Here is a 14,956-nt window from a genome sequence, read left to right as displayed (position 1 = left end):
CCCCCCCCCACCCCCCTGGAAAAAGAAAACTCTCCGCTTGTTTCCTACTGAGGTTGCTCATTGGCTAGGGCATTCTGCTGCTAAGCTGTGATACTGGGCTATAGCAACCATACTTCCTTGGTTGTGTGCAGCACGAAGGCTTAAGGTTTGCTATATGTACGGTGTTGTAATCGTACCGCTGGCACGAGTTGTTGGGGTCACGGTGCTGACGCCCGTTATTGCCAATGGGTCGCAAGCCCCAAGGGTAGCGTTGGCCTGGCGGCCTGGGGCACTGGAAGCATCCGAAGGTCCCGGCAAAGCAAGAGAAGACTGGTAACAGAACAACTTGTTTATTCTAACATAGCAAAAGAGCGGCCGGTCAGGTCGACCGAAGTGGAGAGACGGGAGAGCACGTAACTCAACAGTACAAATCGGAGCCTCCCTCCTGGCGTCCGGGGGCAGCTGCTCTTATACTCTCGGCGTCGCGGGCCAGAAGGAAGGTCACGGGATGAGCCCACGCGACGGCGGAGCATGAGCCCACGCGACGGCGCGCACGGTCGAGCCGAGAGACCTGCTGAACCGAGTGTAGTGACGCATCGCCAACCTTCACTTGGGGAGCTCCGCTCCCCTGATGCCGCGCTTTGACAAGCGTGGGCACACACACACACACACACACGAAGACACGTGGCACTGAAACACGCCTGGACACGCTTGGCGGGTAGGCGTTGCGGCGGCGTTGGACGGGCCAAAATGTCCGCCGCTTTGAACAAAGCCCCGGCGTCCGTTGCATCCGCGCCGGCATTACCGCGCGTTGTAGGCGAAACGTAACAGACCGCCCCGCCGGGGGAAGGAGATCCCGAAGGTCAGGGGACTGCATCCGCTGTCCGGAGGGATGTCGCTCGATGATGCTCATAACCGAAGTTGGGCGTCCTTGGGCGTTTCTTGATCGCAGCGCACAGAGAAGGCCTCGTTCTCACGTTCAGGTGCACACAGGACACTGCAAAGTGACTTCGGGAGAGTTGACATTTTTGTTCTCGTTTCCGGCAAGCGTTAGAACCACGCCAAAAGTCAACCGCTCAGTCAGCAAGCACGGCACAACCCTCACTAAGCCCTGCCAGGCTCTTTCCCCCTTTTTACTGCTGCCTAGTTCCTTACAGTAGTTTAGCAGCACTCAGAACGCGTCCACAAATCGGAAAATTGCACTAGAAAGCACATCATCACTTTGAAACACTACACAAAAGCAATAGGTTAAAAATCCTGCCTCAGGAAGAAAAACATCAGTAACAAGCAATTTTGAGGCTGATTCCCACGTTAGGGGCTTCGACTTAAGCCATCGGCGTTACCGTTGAGACTCCCCTTTTTGTAACGCACCTCAAAGGAATATTGTTGCAAAGCGAGGCTCCAGCGCAGGAGGCGGCCATTTTTGGGAGAGATGGTCTGCAGCCATTGGAGAGGGCAGTGATCCGTTTCAATGATAAACCTCGAGCCGGCTAGGTAACATGACAATTTCTGAACGGCCCACACGATACACGCACACTCTTTCTCGGTGGCGCTATACGCCTGCTCACGACTCGTCAGCTTACGACTAGCATACAGGACGGGGTGTTCTACTTCTCCATTTTCCCGTTGGCACAGTACAACGCCCATGCCTCGCTCACTAGCATCACACTGAACAACGAACCCTTTTGTGTAGTCGGGCGATCGTAGCACAGGCTGGCTTGTTAGGGCGCTTTTTAGGGCGCTAAAAGCTCTTTCCTCCGTCTCATCCCAGACGACTGTTTGCGGCTCTGTCTTTCTTAGAGCATCCGTCAAGGGAGCCGCGATATCAGAGTACCTGGGGACGTACCTCTGATAGTAGCCGGCGACACCTAAGAACGACCGAATATCGGTCTTCGTGCGCGGTTGCGGGAAGTCTCGCACAGCGGCCACCTTTATTTCAGAGGGGCGGCGACGACCTCGACCAATCACGTGTCCGAGGTAGACAACCTCGGCCTGTGCTAACTGGCACTTGGGAGCCTTGACTGTCAAGCCCGCATCGCGCAGGCGGGTTAGCACTGCCCGCAAGTGCGCCATATGCTCAGGCCAGGATGCGGAGAATATTGCTACGTCGTCTAGATACGGTAAAGCGAATTCTTGCTGTCCCCGCAACACTTTATCCATGAGGCTTGAAAAGCAGTATGGCGCGTTCTTCAAACCAAAACTCAAAACTTTAGGACGGAATGTCCCCATTGGTGAAATGAACGCCGCATACCTACTAGCCTCTTCTGTAAGTGGAACCTGCCAATAACCCCTGACAAGATCTAGGGTGGAAATAAACTGAGCGCTACTCACTTTCTCAAGGCGCTCCTCGATGTTAGGGATCGGATAAATTTGATCCTTAGTGATGGAATTAAGCCTGCGGTAGTCGACGCAAGGACGAGGTTCCTTGCCCGGTACCTCAACTAAAATCAAAGGGGAGGTATAATCACTCTCACCCGCTTCAATAACACCGAGCTGTAGCATTTTCTTTACCTCAGCCTCCATAATATCGCTCTGGCGGGGTGACACCCGGTACGCCTTGGATCGTACTGGCTCTGGGGAGGTAAGTTCTATGTCATGAGTAAGGACAGAAGTCCTACCAGGCCTCTCAGAGAACAGACCTTGAAACTCTTGTAAGAGCTGGTGTAGTTCGGTTTTCTGCTCAGGCGACAGCGATGCTTTACTTATTAAGTCACTAATGACTTGATCGGTGTCTTTCCTGTTTGTCACTGAGCCTAGTCCCGGAAGCTCGACCGGAAGCTCTTCTAACTTTCCCGCATCGGGAATTTCCTCTCCAGTATCTGGTGCCTTTAACGCTACAGGCTCAATTTTATCCCGTTCGGGCGTGCTCTGAATACTAGCTTGCTGCGCCTCTGACCCTTTCTCATCGTTCAACAACGTCGGTCCCGCATCTACCGCCTTTGCAGCGAGCTCCCGAACCTTCGATCTGGTTAAGGCCTGAACGCTAGCCTCACCAAACAAAAGCCCCTTCTCGCGCAGGAGGTGATCGGACCTGTTTGAAAATAGGTACGGGTACTGGGGGGGCAGCATAGATGACACTGCGGCCTCCGTCTCAAGTGCTCCGAAAGGTCCTTCAATAAGCACTTTTGCTACCGGCAGACACACGCTATGAGCTTCCACTGCTTGCTTGATCCATGCGCACTCGCCCGTGAACATATCGGGTTCTACGTAAGAGGGGTGAACTACATCCATTGTAGCTGCGGAATCGCGAAGCACTCGGCACTCTTTCCCGTTCACGAGGAGGTCTCGCATGTAAGGCTCGAGAAGCTTCATGTTCTCGTCAGTGCTGCCTAATGAAAAAAACACGACTTTTGGTTTTGTTTCTGGGCACTGCGCCGAAAAGTGTCCCGGCTTCTGGCACGTATAACACACGCGCACTTGCCTCATCTCGAACCGCTTTCCGCGTTCGGCTTCGGCTGCCGCCGTCTCCTCACGTTCGGTCGGACACTGCGCCGAAAAGTGACCCGGCTTCTGGCACGTATAACACACGCGCGCTCGCCTCGTCTCGAACCGCTTTCTCATGGGCGTGAACTTCGGCCTCTCAAACTTGGAGCCAAATTCACCCTTTTGACCGTCCTTAGCTCCACGAGCCCGACGCGTCACAAACTCCTCGGCTAACTCAGCGGCTCTAGCCACCGTACTAACGTCTGGCCTATCCAAGACCCAGTACCGCACGTTCTCAGGTAACCGACTATAAAACTGTTCTAGCCCGAAACACTGCAGAACTTTCTCGTGGTCACCAAACGCTTTCTCTTCTTTGAGCCACTCCTGCATGTTTGACATAAGCCTGTACGCAAACTCTGTATATGACTCACTTTTGCCTTTCTCATTTTCCCCAAACTTCCGACGGAACGCCTCCGCTGACAGCCGGTACTTTTTTAGCAGACTTGATTTCACTTTGTCGAAATCCTCTGCCTCCTCTCTCTCCAAGCGAGCGACTACGTCGGCCGCCTCGCCGGGTAGCAAAGTGAGCAAGCGCTGTGGCCACGTTTCCCGAGAGAACCCCTGCTTCTCGCACGTTCGCTCAAAGTTAACCAGGAACAAACCAATGTCCTCTCCAAGCTTAAACGGCCGCATCAGGTCAGTCATTTTGAACAATACTCGTTCTCCTGCACTGTGTGCCTGACTTCCATTACGAGCGCGTTCCATCTCTACCTCGAGACGCTTCATTTCCAAAGCGTGTTCGCGCTCTTCTTTTTCTTTCTGTTCTTTTCGTTCACGCTCATCTTTCTCTTTCTGTTCTTTAAGTTCACGCTCCTGTCTTTTTGCCGTCTCCCTCTCCTCAATGGTCTCAAGGCATTCCGACAGCTCGTCATCCTCAGCTTCTAACTCAAGAATAGCCCTTAGCAGTTCTGGTTTTCTGAGTTTGTCTGAGACATCCAGACCCAACTCTCTCGCAAGCTCCAGCAATTTCGGTTTGCGCAACGACTTCAAATCCATGGCTGCTCTGAATGCTGCTTTCTCTACTGCCTACTATTGTCTTGCCGCAAACTAACCCGGTAGCAACGACAACCACAATTACCAGCTCTGTTTCTAACACTAACAAAAGCCTGGCAAAACTCAGAAGAAGAAAGTCCCGCACTCACCAAACCTCGCAGCCAAGACTTCAGCGCAGTCGTTCCGCTGCAGGCAACCAGTCATCACACAGGGCTCGTTGCACTGCTCCCGGATGGTCGTTGTGCTGCTCAGCATACAGTCAACCGCATCTTTTCGCTGCTGGCCTCCGTTGTCGCGATCTCACCGCTGGCAACCAGATGTTGTAATCGTACCGCTGGCACGAGTTGTTGGGGTCACGGTGCTGACGCCCGTTATTGCCAATGGGTCGCAAGCCCCAAGGGTAGCGTTGGCCTGGCGGCCTGGGGCACTGGAAGCATCCGAAGGTCCCGGCAAAGCAAGAGAAGACTGGTAACAGAACAACTTGTTTATTCTAACATAGCAAAAGAGCGGCCGGTCAGGTCGACCGGAGTGGAGAGACGGGAGAGCAAGTAACTGAACAGTACAAATCGGAGCCTCTCTCCTGGTGTCCGGGGGCAGCTGCTCTTATACCCTCGGCGTCGCGGTCCAAAAGAGAAGGTCACGGGATGAAGGTCACGGGATGAAGGTCACGGGACGGCGGAGCATGACCCCACGACGGCGCGAACTGTCGGGCCGAGAGACCTGCTGAACCGAGTGTAGTGACGCATCGCCAACCTTCACTTGGGGAGCTCCGCTCCCCTGATGCCGCGCTTTGACAAGCGTGGGCACACACACACACACACACACACACGAAGACACGTGGCACTGAAACACGCCTGGACACGCTTGGCGGGTAGGCGTTGCGGCGGCGTTGGACGGGCCAAAATGTCCGCCGCTTTGAACAAAGCCCCGGCGTCCGTTGCATCCGCGCCGGCATTACCGCGCGTTGTAGGCGAAACGTAACAACGGTATATGTATATGTATGAAATATAATATGGATAGAATTGAGCATGCTCTCAGGAACGGAGCAAGCCTAAAAGCAGTGAAGAAGAAACTAGGAATGGGCAAGAATCAGATGTATGCGTTAAGAGACAAATCCGGCAATATCATTACTAATATAGATGAGATAGTTCAAGTGGCTGAGGAGTTCTATAGAGATTTATACAGTACCAGTGGCACCCACGACGATAATGGAAGAGAGAATAGTGTAGAGGAATTTGAAATCCCACAACTAACGCCGGAAGAAGTAAAGAAAGCCTTGGGAGCTATGCAAAGGGGGAAGGCAGCTGGGGAGGATCAGGTAACAGCAGATTTGTTGAAGGATGGTGGGCAGACTGTTCTAGAAAAACTGGCCACCCTGTATACGCAATGCCTCATGACCTCGAGCGTACCGGAATCTTGGAAGAACGCTAACATAATCCTAATCCATAAGAAAGGGGACGCCACGGACTTGAAAAATTATAGACCGATCAGCTTACTGTCCGTTGCCTACAAAATATTTACTAAAGTAATCGCAAATAGAATCAGGAACACCTTAGACTTCTGCCAAGCAAAGGACCAGGCAGGATTCCGTAAAGGCTACTCAACAATAGACCATATTCACACTATCAATCAGGTGATAGAGAAATGTGCCGAATATAACCAACCCTTATATATAGCTTTCATTGATTACGAGAAAGCGTTTGATTCTGTCGAAACCTCAGCAGTCATGGAGGCATTACGGAATCAAGGTGTAGTCGAGCCGTATGTAAAAATACTGAAAGATATCTATAGCGGCTCCACAGCCACCGTAGTCCTCCATAAAGAAAGCAACAAAATCCCAATAAAGAAAGGCGTCAGGCAGGGAGATACGATCTCTCCAATGCTATTCACAACGTGTTTACAGGAGGTATTCAGAGACCTGGATTGGGAAGAATTGGGGATGAGAGATAATGGAGAATACCTTAGTAAGTTGCGATTCGCTGATGATATTGCCTTGCTTAGAAACTCAGGGGACCAATTGCAATGCGTGCTCACTGACCTGGAGAGGCAAAGCAGAAGACTGGGTCTAAAAATTACTCTGCAGAAAACTAAAGTAATGTTTAACAGTCTCGGAAGAGAACAGCAGTTTACGATAGGTAGCGAGGCACTGGAAGTGGTAAGGGAATGCATCTACTTAGGGCAGGTAGTGACTGCTGATCCGGATCATGAGAGTGAAATAATCAGAAGAATAAGAATGGGCTGGGGTGCGTTTGGCAGGCATTCTCAGATCATGAACAGCAGGTTGCCACTATCTCTCAAGAGAAAAGTGTATAACAGCTGTGTCTTACCAGTACTCACGTACGGGGCAGAAACCTGGAAGCTTACAAAAAGGGTTCTACTTAAGTTGAGGACGACGCAACGAGCTATGGAAAGAAGAATGATAGGTGTAACGTTAAGGGATAAGAAAAGAGCAGATTGGGTGAGGGAACAAACTCGAGTTAATGAAATCTTAGTTGAAATCAAGAAAAAGAAATGGGCATGGGCAGGACATGTAATGAGGAGGGAAGATAACCGATGGTCATTAAGGGTTACGGACTGGATTTCCAAGGGACAGGAAGCGTAGCAGGGGGCGGCAGAAGGTTAGGTGGGCGGATGATATTAAGAAGTTTGCAGGGACGACATGGCCACAATTAGTACATGACCGGGGTAGTTGGAGAAGTATGGGAGAGGCCTTTGCCCTGCAGTGGGCGTAACCACGCTGATGATGATTCTGATGATATGTACGGTGTTTGTACGATGTCTAGTACAATTAAACCTCGATATAAGGAAGTCGATAAAATAGGCGATTTACTTTGTTCTATTGAAATTCGACCTTTTATGCAAATACGTACAGTCGCCGATCGATTTTCCTTGCACAGAAGGGGGCCGCAGAGATTCGAGAGACTGGGCCTGCACAATACTTTTGACGAGTACGCAGTCGCGACGTTATATGCTCAGAAAGAACGACTTTGTTCTTCAACTCAGGGCAGGGAAGTATTGGCGAGGTTAGGCTTTCCCCTGAGACCCCAGTATTACGGAGAGGAAACGGCACAGATAGACCGCAACGTTCGATCGCACATCGCGGTGGCCCCAATTCCCAAAAACATGCACCCCAAGTACCATCCCGGACGACGCAGAGCAAGGGTAAAGGTTCTTCACAAACGTTTTGGCATGGGACCGGGGCTCTATTATACGGATGCCAGTCGAGCAAGCTCAGACACTTTCACCATTGTCTCTACATGCAACAACATAACAACGGCATCCTTAAAAACCGCTTCGGCATGTGTGGCAGAGGCTGCAGCCATCGCCTTGGCCATTCAGGACACCGAGAGCCAAACCAACTCGGCGGTCATATTATCCGACTCACAAGCGGCTTGCCGCCTGTTTCTACATGGAACGGCGCCCAAATCAATAATCAAAATTTTAGGTACTCAACTAGAGGGGCACCACACTATCGTATGGTGTGCGGCACACGAGCGACTGGCAGGAAACTCGAGGGCAGACCGTATTGCTCGAGGATTAAACGTCCGAGCAACGGCATGGCCTAGCGACGACCCTCCACCGAATTCTCGTGACATCCTCCTACAGCAAAGGCAGGATCGGAGACGTTTTGGACATCCTCACTCCGATTTAAACAGCCAACAGGAGAGGGACTGGCGTCGTATTCAGAGGAATACATACCCCAACCTGCACCACCTATGTATACACAGAATACACCCCACGAATTTCACTGACGAGTGCCCGTGGTGCACAGACAAACCCACACTAAAACACATCACATGGGAGCTCCCCAGGAGGCCTCCGCACATAGACAGCCCCATATTACACCAACATCCACTAATGAAGAATAGGCAGTGGGAGGCACGGCTTGCGGACGAGGGTCGGGAGAGCCAGTTGTCTGTTCTGGACCAAGCCCAGCGAGCCGCTCGTGCCAGTGGGGCCCTGGAATAGGGGCTTCAACCATCGTGCCTTATTTTATTTTATTTATATTCAATAAAGTTTTTACTCTCTACTCTCGAGAAAAGCACATTTGAAAAAAAATCATTGATAAATTTAGGAGTCAGCGTCGAATAGTACGGTTTCATGCCACGTACAGTCGCGGTCAAAAATACGCGGCCCACGGCTCCAGTCGGCGGAGCGGCCGCGAGCCGCACCGCGGCGCTCGCGTCGGCGCTGCGAGAGTTTGCGCTCTGACGACAGGTATCTCCCTACGTATCGTCCGTATCCGTTACGTATCCGCCCGTTACGTATCGTCCGTTACGTATCCGCCCGAGAGTGAGGGAGATACCTGTCGTCAGAGCGCAAACTCTCGCAGCGCCGACGCGAGCGCCGCGGTGCGGCTCGCGGCCGCTCCGCCGACTGGAGCCGTGGGCCGCGTATTTTTGACCGCGACTGTACGTCAACGATATCTTCTGGGCGGTACGAACTAAGCTACCTTTCGCGTGCACTTCGTCCCCACGACGACGCCATCGGGAAGTTCGCTGGCAGCGGGGAGCGAATTCCTCGTCTGCAGGCCTCTCGCTTCAACGGGTCACCGAAACTCGAGATTACGCAACCTCCAATACTAAACGCGCGGTAAGACAGCCTACAACGGTGCCAGGCCGTCTCTGCACGCCCACTGTTTGCACACGCGGCAGATTACCTCTGGTGCGCGGCTGCGTATGGCGCTCAGCCGCCCTTGCAGCCACGGCGGAGACGTGCGCTTGATCGCGTTCGCTCCCCTCCCTCTCTTTCCCTTTGCTCGCGCGGGAAGGCGGCATTCGTGAAGCCACCATTTTACTTGTCCCACCCTCGCACACTGTATCACTCGCACCTAAAGCACACTGCGCAGGGCGCGATAGGATCCTATCGCACTTGAACCTTAGTTGAAATTTATTTATATATGCTTGAACTTCATACGAAGCATGATGCGGCTCCACTTCGGCGATCGCTCTTGTCGCGCGGCGCGCGATTTGAGGTGCGTTTGCAAACAGCCGCTTGCGATTTAATCATTTGACCATTTGCGTCCGCGGAAGTTTCCATTCATCGTCTCGTCACAACAGTAATCGTCACTCTTTAAAAATTTACAGCCTTTGGGGCTTATTGTGTCCCACAATGGTAATCGTTATGTCTTGCGCGCGTTTCCTTCCTTTAAAGGGACACTAAAGGTTAATATTAAGTCAACGTGGACTGTTGAAATATCATCCCAGAAACCTCGAAACGCTTCTTTCGTGCGAAGAAGATACTTATTTTAAGAGAAAATGCGTTCTGAAGCGTCCGCGTACCTCTAGCGCCGTTCAAATCACCCGCCCTCCGATCGAGGAGTATTGACGTCATGGTCTCATAGTGACGTTTCGCTGTCGGTGAGTAAAACGGCTTCCGCAGACGGCGCTTCGGCTTTTCTGCACAAAACGCAAACGCGCGGCCAGAAACAGAGCCAAGACAGAGCCGACAGTAGCGCGAAAGCGGAACTATGGTGGCTAACGAAAGGGAAAGCGCGCGACGATAAGCTGGTTCTTTATTTTATGACGCCAACTTCGACGCTCGTTGCAATGGACGACCCTGACAGCGACCCATTGGCTCGCGATGCTGGGCTCGAGTTCAGTGATTTAAGCACTGATGAACGTGACCTGCTGCTGAGGGCTCGCGCTGCCGGCGTCGTTGCGTACTACTACGACGGCGGCCTGCTTTGAAAGCCATTCCACGCGACTTTAGTAAAGTCGGCGTTGAACTCGTAATCCTCTACACGAAAGTGCAGCGAGCACACTACGTGATTTTTCGGCTCTTTGCCAGCGCGCTGTGGCAGAGGTACGGCACTTAACCGCGGACCGTTCGCGCACCCCACGACATCACATGAACGTGGCATTCTCGCTGCTTGTTTCAAATGCAAGTTTCGCGAGCCAGCAGGACCACCGTAGGAGGAGGAGATAAACTTTATTAAAGAAGAGGTCTTAGGCGGGGGTTGGGGTGACATTCCCCTCCCCGCGGTGGTGTCCTCTTCTAGGCCGGACGCCAGGTGGCCGACCGACGATGTCGTTCGGCGACCTCTTCGGCCCGCTCCGTGACTCGGAGTTGAACCTCCGGGTCCGAGCTGAGCAGCGCGGCCTCCCACTGCGATTGGCTAGAGAGCTGCAGACTGTTCGACGGCTTGTCTTGATTACATGAGTATAGGATGAGTGGTGTGTCTGCATTATGGTGCCCACAGAGAGAACAGACGGGGCTGAACTGCTCTGGGAACCATATGGAGTATATGTACGGATTAAAGAAAGTGTCTGTTTGGAGCTGCCGCCAACTGACTTGTTGTGTCTTGCTTAGAGATCTATGTGGTTCTGGGAAGATTTGTCTTTCTTTCTTGAAGTGGGTAGTAATTTCTTTGTAGGTCGTCATTCGCTCCTTGGCCGACCTGAGCTCGGGGTAACGCACCTCCCGGTTAACTACGAATCCTCGGGCAAATTGGTGCGCCGCCTCATTTCCAGGATGGCCTGACTGGGCGGGGACCCAGATCAATGTGATCTGGCGGGTATTGGAAATTTTTTGTAATATTTTGATGGCTGCTGAGTGGGCCCTTCCTTTGCAAAAATTTCGAATTGCGGTTTTAGAGTCGCTGATGATGTATTTGGCAGTGGTGGAGGTAATGGCTAAAGCTATGGCAGCTTCTTCGGCCTCCTCCGGAAATTTTGTTTTATCGATTGTCGCCGATGCGAGGGGAGAACCTCGATGATCGACAACTGCCAGGGAAAAGGCGTCTCTGTCCGCATGTTCTGCCACGTCCACATGCGCCGTGTCTTTCTGAACTGAAAATCTTTCGTGAAGTTTTTGTGCCCTAGCCTTTCGTCTGTTTGTATCGTATAGTGTGGATGCATGTTTTTGGGCAGAGGATGGACTATTAAATGTTCGTGCACGTGTCTTGGAATCGGCAAGGTGTGTGCACGGATTCCTTCATATTGTATTCCTGCCTTCTTTAGGATGAAACGTCCCGTTTCAGTGCCTGATAGTCTTTCGTATTGTGCGGTGAGGTGTGCTTCCATCATTTCCGCTAGGGTGTTATGAATTCCTAACTGTAGTAGTTTTTCATTTGGGGTATGACGAGGGAGGTTGAGCGTAATTTTGTGGGATTGTCGAATTAGAGAATCCACGTCGTCCCTTTCTCTGACTGTGAGGGTGACGTATGGTGTAGAGTAGATGACTCTGCTAAGAACGAAGGCCTGGATTAGTTTCCTGGTCTCGGCTTCTTTAACTCCTCCTCGCCTATTCGCGATGCGTCTGATGAGGAAGGAGATTTGGTTGACGGTGTTTCTCAGCTTCTTAATTAGTGTGTCGTTTTTTTTTTTTTGGTTTGACTGTATCAGCATTCCCAAGATTCTTAGTGTTTCCACTTCTGGGATGGCTGCCCCTTCCGCGTATATTTTGATCTCAGGCGCTTTATTTTTTCTTTGACGCTTTGGGTGTAGGATGAGGAGTTCAGATTTTTGGGGGGAACACGCAAGTCCCGCGGCTTGTGCCTCCTCTACTACTACATCTGCCGCTTGTTGTAGCGTATCTTGTATCGTGCCGATACTCCCCTTGGTTGTCCAAAGGGTGATATCGTCCGCGTACAAGGAGTGTTCTAGGTCTGGGATTTTGGCGAGTTCGTGTGCCATTTTGATGACGGTTATATTGAATAAGAAGGGGGAGAGGACCGATCCTTGCGGCGTTCCTCTGTCTCCTAAAGTGAAGGTGTCGGATTTGATTGTGCCAATTTTAATTTTAGCCGTTCTATCGGAGAGGAAGTCCTTGATGTAGTTAAACGTTCTTTCGCCTACATTCAACGGTGAAAGAGAATCTAGGATTGCTTTGTGTTTGACGTTATCAAATGCTTTGGTTAAATCTAGAGCTAGGATTGCCCTTGTGCTCCTTTCTTGCTCCTGAGAAAGGACCTCGTTTGCTAGCCTGAGCATCGTATCCTGTGTTGATAAATGTGGTCTAAAGCCGACCATAGTGTTTGGATATAAATTCTCTTTGTGCATGTGGGACTGCAGTCTGTCTAGTATGACGTGCTTTGTCAGTTTTCCTATGCAAGAAGTAAGCGAAATAGGTCTGAGGTTCTCGAGCGCGAGCTTTTTGCCCGGTTTTGGGATGAATTTAACGATGGCATGTTTCCAAGACGCTGAGAGTTTTCCTTCCCTCCAACACCCGTTCGCAAAATCCGTGAGGGCTGTGATGGAAGCGTCGTCTAGGTTTCTGAGTGTCTTATTGTTAATGCAGTCCTCTCCCGGAGCGGATGTCGTGCGTATCTTAAGGAGGGCTACTCTTATTTCCGCCATTGTTATGTCAGCGTCCAGGATGGGGTTTGGTTGTCCTTTATAATCGGGTAGGGACTTCGTCTCTCGAGTTGTGCAGAAGTATTTCTGCTGTAGCGTGTTTATAATATCTTGATCCGTGCCTGGGTCTATGTTTAAGATTTTTGTGATTTCCTTTTGAGTCGTAGCTTTGTTCGATTCCGGATCAAGGAGATGCCGCAGAAGATTCCACGTCTCTCTCGTGCCTAGATTGCCATTTACATTTTCGCAGATATGGTTCCACTGCTGTCTTTCGAGTTCTGCGGAGTGGTGTTGAATTGCTTCCGCGAGTGTGACTATCCTGTTTCTAAGCTTTTTGTTGTATTTTTGCTCAAGCCATCTGTTTTCGAGGCTTTGCCTTGCCTCCCACATGTGTGTGAGGCGGCTGTCAATCGTATTTACGCCTAGGTCATGTACTACGTCTTTAGAGGCCTTTCCCACATCTGATAGGAGGGTTTGTGTCCACTGTTCTAGGTCTGCGATCGGTTCCTGATTTTGGTCGCGGATCGTCCTAAATTTGTCCCAGTCGGTGATTCTGTTTTTTCTAGGTTGGGGTTTGAGATTGGCAATGACGATTTTAGACGTTATGATATATGGTCACTTCCCAGATTTTGTCTGGTGTTGCTCCAGCTTAAGTCTGGGAGATTTTTGCCTATCATGAGGTCCGGGCACGTGTCCCTGTTCAAGCTGTTGCCTATCCTGGTAGGTTGCATGGGGTCCGTGTATTGGGTTAGCCCTCTTTGCTGGATAAAATCCATTAGGGCCGTGCCTTTCCTGGATATTGTTGCGTGTCCCCATTGCACGTGTTGAGCGTTGAAGTCGCCCACAATTAGGATTGGGTTTTGGCCTGCGATTTGTAGGGCTTTGAGTATAGCGGCTTTCGCTGGTCCAGCCTGTGCCCTGGGGTGGCTGTATGGGTTAAGTACGAACAGAGAAGAAGAGTTTCTTTTGCTAGGTAGAATTTCGATTAATATACAGTCGAGCTCTACGTCTTCAATCTCGTGGTTAACCACGGTAAGGTTTCTATGTACCATCGTAGTGGTTAATGGCTGTTCTGCGATGTGACATGGCAGAACTGCCCGATACCCTGGCAGTTTTAGTCGAGACATTCTGGGTTCCTGGATCGCAATTACGTCAGGTTTTTCGGATTGCGATTGAATGTGTAACTGCAGATGTGCTTTTTTATTGCGCATAGACCTGCAGTTCCACTGCCAAATTGTTATGGTTTTAGGATGGGCCATTTTGCTGGGATTGATCGATTGGCGCCCCTTGAGTTGACGGGGGAAGCCGACGTAAAATTTCCTGTAAAACGGTGTCGAGTACTCCGAACTTGTGATTTACATCCTGTATGTGTTGTTCGAGGCTTTGTGTTAGATTGTCAACTCTTTGTGTTAGGTTATCGAGTTTCTGGCTGTGCACTTCCACTTTTTGTTTGAGTTTTGGGGCTCTATCTTCCATTGAGGGATTTCTTACGTCAGTTATTGCTCGTTTTTTGCGAGGTGTTTCTTCCTTGCTTACTACGCTTACTGGTGTTTCGACTGATGCGGCCACAGTAGTTTCCATTTCTGTGACCTCCGGCATTGGGATTGGTTCTGGAAGAGGGTCCTTAGATTTTGTGGGGGCTTTTAGTTTACTGTTTTCTTGTTCCAAGTGTTTGATTCGGTCCGTGAGCATTTGAATGTGGTGGAGTGCCTGATCGAGTTTAGACTGTAATGACTGCAACTCCGTCCCCTTTCCGTGAGAGGCCACTCCCGCCCAGCTCACCTGTTTCGGTCCGGGACTCTGAGTCCGGCTGCTGGTGCTGTTGCCACCTCCGCTGCGGCTGCTGCTGCGTCCGCTGTCCAAGGACGGAAAGGAGCTCGAGCGATCCTTCCTTTGGGTGGATGTTGCGTCGTCGCAGGTCCGGGATTTGGATCTTGACTGGTGCTCCGATGTTTTCGTTTGGGGTCGTTGAAATCGTTTCTTGCAACTGTTATCGCCTGTGCGGTGCCCTCCTCCGCAGACAATGCAAACTGGGTCGCAGATTTCTTCCTTTAGGTGCTGGTTGCCGCAGTACGGGCACCGTTGTTGCGGTGGCTCCGGACATACGTCTCTTCTGTGTCCGACTCTTCTGCAGTTCGTGCACGCCTCTACTTTCGGAATGAAGGGGTAGACTGGGTACAGGACTCCGAAGTATACGATGCTAC

This window comes from Dermacentor andersoni, chromosome 1 (assembly GCF_023375885.2).
Source record: "Dermacentor andersoni chromosome 1, qqDerAnde1_hic_scaffold, whole genome shotgun sequence".
NCBI lineage: Eukaryota > Metazoa > Arthropoda > Arachnida > Ixodida > Ixodidae > Dermacentor > Dermacentor andersoni.
Note: the sequence above shows the minus strand (reverse complement) of the source record.